Genomic DNA, 4,947 nt, shown 5'->3' on the forward strand with positions numbered 1-4,947 from the left:
GTGTGTTTTTTGGCCACCAACGATATATAGATCGAGAGAGAGATTGAAATATATATATCCCCAAGAATATGTTCAGATATATATTGAAATATATGCACGAATGATATGTGCAAGGTATGACATGCGCGCATGCACACTAATTGTATATATATTACGAGGCAACTTAATCAAATGTGTTTTCATTCGAGAGAACTTGTCAAAATTCAAGTTAATTAATTTATCACCGCTAATTAGTTGGTCGCCCGCTTGATGCGCAATGAAGTGTCGTTGGCCTATATATATATGTAGGGTTTAATTAGGGTTTAGGGTTTAGGGTTATCTAGCTAGGGTTTTAGGGTTAGGGTTAGGGTTAATTAGGGTTTAGGGTCTAGGGTTTAGGGTTTGGGGTTTGGGGTTTAGTGTTTAGGGTCTAGGGTTAGGTTTAGGGTTTAGGGTTTAGGGTTTAGGTGTAGTGTTTAGGTTTAGGGTCTAGGGTTTAGGGTTTAGTGTTTAGGGTGTTTAGGGTGTATGTTTAGGGTATAATTAGGGATTAGGGTTTTAGGGTTTAAGGTTTAGGGATCATCGATCGAGTGCACACACACATTATTAGAGGCACCCGCGCCTTTGCGCATAAAGTGCATGCGTATATATATAAGTGTGTTTCTTGGCCACCAACGATATATAGATCGAGAGATAGAGATTGAAATCCCCAAGAATATGTTCAACTATACGCACACACATGAATTACTAGAGGCACCCGCGCCTTTGCGCATAAAGTGCATGCATATGTGTGTTGTTCTGGCCACCAACGATAGATCGAGAGAGAGAGAGAGAGAGAGATTGAAATCCCCAAGAATTAGAGGACCCCTTGCACAAGTGTTGGCCATCTATATATAATATGAATCCCAATAATGTTCATACATGATAGGGCATATGTGTGAAGCAATTTTTTTCCGAGAACTTGTAAAGATTCAAATTTATCAGTGCAAATGGAAACTAGTGCACATTAGAGGACCCCCTTGCACACGTGTTGGCCATCTATGTATAGTTTGAATCCCAATAATGTTCATACATGATAGGCTATATGTGAATCAATTTTTTCTTCCAAGAACTTGTCAAGATTCAAATTTATCGGTGCTAATGGAAACTAGTGCGCACTAGACGAGCCCCTTGCGCAAGTGCTGGCCATTACATATAGTAGTTTAAATCTTAAGAATGTTCATACATGATAGGCCATATGTGCAAAGAATTTTTTTTCCCGTGAACTTGTCAAAATTCAAGTTTATCGTTGCAAATGGAAACTAGTCCAAAAATTACATAAAGGTCCAAAAGAACTAGACAATAACTAATAGGACCTCGCAACTTTACAAAAAGGACCCCAAAACATATAGAAGAAAATCAATCGAGTCCTTCTCGGACCGCACATCGATCTCTCGCTCCGCATCCTTTCCAAGCAACTCACGTCGCCGGGACGCACCACTTGGGACGGTGTCGCCGGTAGTCGCCAGACGAAGGAGAAGAATGGCCTCAAGAACGGCATATTGGCTCGAGAAGGGCCGCCGAAAGGCCAAGATGTTCACGGCAAGACGGATGACGCCGTCGTATGCCCCGAGCTTGTGAACGTTAGCAGCTTGACTTCCCCGTTGGCCAGATCTGAAGCACTGACCAAAGCAAGCCTCACCGTTAGCGCCATCACCTTGATGGCACCAGATCGGGGTTTGGCCGGCAAGATCCGCCAGATCTGATCCGCCAGATTCACCATATGCCAGATCTGAAGCCGATGACGAGATCCCCGACTCCATTGCGCCATTCTGGCTCATGGGAAACACTCGGATCTAAGCTTACAACAACACTAACTCCCTCGGATCCAAATTAGCCGACTCAACTTTGCTTATCTAAATATGGATGTATCCACACATGTTTTTACTCTAGATACATACACGTCTAAGGAAAGTTGAATCAATTAATTTAGTTCGGAGGGTGTACGATATACGCAGAGAAGTCGGCCTCGCCTCCGCCGGCGAGGCCGCCGGAGAGAAGGGGGAGAGGAGCCGGGGAGTGAGAGAGACTCGAGAGAGAAAGAGAAGAGGAGAGCTCCCCGGGGAAGAACATTATTTTTGTCGTTCCGCTCGTAGCTTGAAACTGAAAATTTCGGCCCCGCGCCAAATCATCCCGCCGAATCCATTCGAAAATCCCGTGACCAGCTTTTACCCTTTTAACCCTGGTCCGAAGTTACAACCCACCGACCATGGAGGGCTCATTCGGTAACAATGAAATATCTTGCCTAGATCCCGAACCCTCCCCACAGCCCACACCCACCCACCAACCATTCGCCCCATTAGCTCAAAAATACTCTCACACGCCAAAGCTCTGACTCTCTACAAGCACTAGATCTCGCTTCGCCGCCGGCATACTCCTCCACAGCCGTAGCCTTATCGTGTTGGCTGTCCACCCACCTCGATCCGCTCCCCGCCGCCCTCGCCACCGACGGATTCGCTTCACCGCCGACTCCGCCACCGACGGACTCGCTTCAACGCCGACCTCGCCACCGACGGATCCGCTTCACCGCCGACCTCATCCACAGCATAGCAATCAACGCCTTTCCCCGTCGACGCACCGGATCCTCTCCAACGGAACCGTGTCTACTTCACCGCGCCCCCTCCACGTAAGCCGATCTATTCCACCGACTACCTCGGCGCAGCCGGCTGTATCAACTTCACCGAATCCCTTGCCGCCCAACCAGATCTCGCTTCACTAACGCCCGCTTCTACCGAAACAGGGTCGACTCATCGTCTCCCGCGTTCGCCGCCGCCGGAATGCAAGTTGCCGCCCCGTCCACCCCGCCGCAGCCTTGGTTAGTACGCCGGCCCGTTAGATCGCGGTGTTTCTTTAGCCATGTTTTGTGTAGTTATTTGCGCATCTCATATGCCATTAACTTTCTTGATGTGTTACTTCGCATGAAGTTCGTTTAAATATTGTACAAGACATAAAGCATTATCCGGTCGCTACCATCCCGTTCATTCTATCGACACTCGTGTGCATCCACATATTTATAGCCTGAGACCCATTCATTTGCCGCCAACTCGTTTTTGTACCGCATGCTATTCCTTTTATAGTCATGCTATGGACATTTCCAATCTGGTTGTTCTTATACCACGTCATTAGCTCACCGCTAGCCGCTAGCTCGTTTTCTCGTGTCTCGCTATTCTCATACTCGCTTTTATAATCATGCTATGCGCATTTCCAATCCGCTTGCTCTTATACCTCGTCTTTAGCTTATAGCTATTTTTTTCCATGAATGCTCCTCGTCGCACAGCCTTGTATAGTTATTGCCGCGTGCATGTCTCGGTCTTTGTATTATCGTAGACTAACTTGTCAATGTTATTTTTCCTAGGGATTGATCATGCGAACCACTTATTAGAATATCCAACATTAATATCGGGGATGCTAAGGAAGGTTGGAATCTGAGTTCTTGGTTGGTAACTTTGGCAGTTTACTTCCGTTATTATCTATAACCTATATGCATTGTTCCTTATGCAAGAGATAAACACTTGGAACCCTGCCATAGCAATGCCATCCATGCTTTACTATGTTTCCGCCTATTTGATATGCTTGTCTTGGAGCAACCGCGAAGGTGATTTGAACCTCGACATTTGGTCATTCTTAATGCCGCTTACTTTATGTGGAAAACCTTGGCATTACCCTACTCTAAATCCGAATGTCCGAAATTCGTATCTCATGCAAAGCAACATCTAGTTGGTTTTAATCTGATATCCGGTAAATATTGGCTTATTCATTTGGCAGCCTCAAGTTTTTTGTTATTTGAAACCAACTGACTTGGTCTTAAATGTGATATCTAAACACAGATTAAGGACAATGGAGCAGGAGGATTAGCATTTCACTTGATGGCTGAACCTAAAATGACAGCATGTCGACCACGACTAGTGCACGCAAGAGAAGGACCCGCAATGGTAGCCGACATGTTCTGCTACATGTCGTTATCCGATCTATACATTGCGTAATACATGTTTGAATAGTTAATTGTTGTAACTATTTTTGCAATATTACCGTAATGCAGCTTTAATGAAGCAGTCATCATTAGAAGATAGTCGCCAAAGCGACCCCGTGCAACATTATGATGTAAGTCCGTCTTAGTACAAGTTCCATACATTGTCTTATTTATGCAACTTGTTATTATCTTATATCTACATTGCATAATAAATGTTTGAATAGTTCACTGTTGTAACTATGTTTGCAATATTACTAGAATGCAGTTGTAATGAAGAAGTCCTTAGTAGAAGATAGAGCGCAAAAAGGGTTCCGGCGTGAGCCTATGCAACGATATAATGTAAGTCTGCGCTTAGTACTTGTGACTATCTCATATCGACAATGCTTAATACATGTTTGCATAGTTCATCGTTTAACTCTTTTTGCATTATTATCGAATGCAGTTACGATGAAGCAATCTTCATTAGAAGAGAGGCCCACAAAAAATTCTCGATCTTTGTTCCGATGCATCCTCTCATAGCCGTCAACCTCGACCATTCTTTTCATCAAACAAGTGAACATCTCAAGGCTGTACTTTATAAAAGACATGGTATTGTTGCTTTAAGGTCTGTAGCTGATATGTTGACCAAGAGTACACAAGATTCAATCAAGGCGATTGCCAAATGTCAACATGTTATTGATGATGCTAATAGAAGTCCTCAATGATTCTATGTAATTTTTTTTATTTGGGCACATTAATTGCCTTGTAATTTTCCTAGTTATTTTATTTGTGTATGTAATTGTGTGTATCATTGATATCAGATTTTAGGCTCATGAAATTTAACGCAAGTTGACTAGTCAAACAACCAGGGCCCTATAACAGATTGGGCCGGCCCATTACCGTAGTGTGGGACCCACTTTCATTTTGGGCCGACTCACTTACTTACTGGGCCGGCCCGCTAACAGGAAAGTGGGACCCAC

This window comes from Lolium rigidum, chromosome 2 (assembly GCF_022539505.1).
Source record: "Lolium rigidum isolate FL_2022 chromosome 2, APGP_CSIRO_Lrig_0.1, whole genome shotgun sequence".
In the NCBI taxonomy this organism is placed as follows: domain Eukaryota; kingdom Viridiplantae; phylum Streptophyta; class Magnoliopsida; order Poales; family Poaceae; genus Lolium; species Lolium rigidum.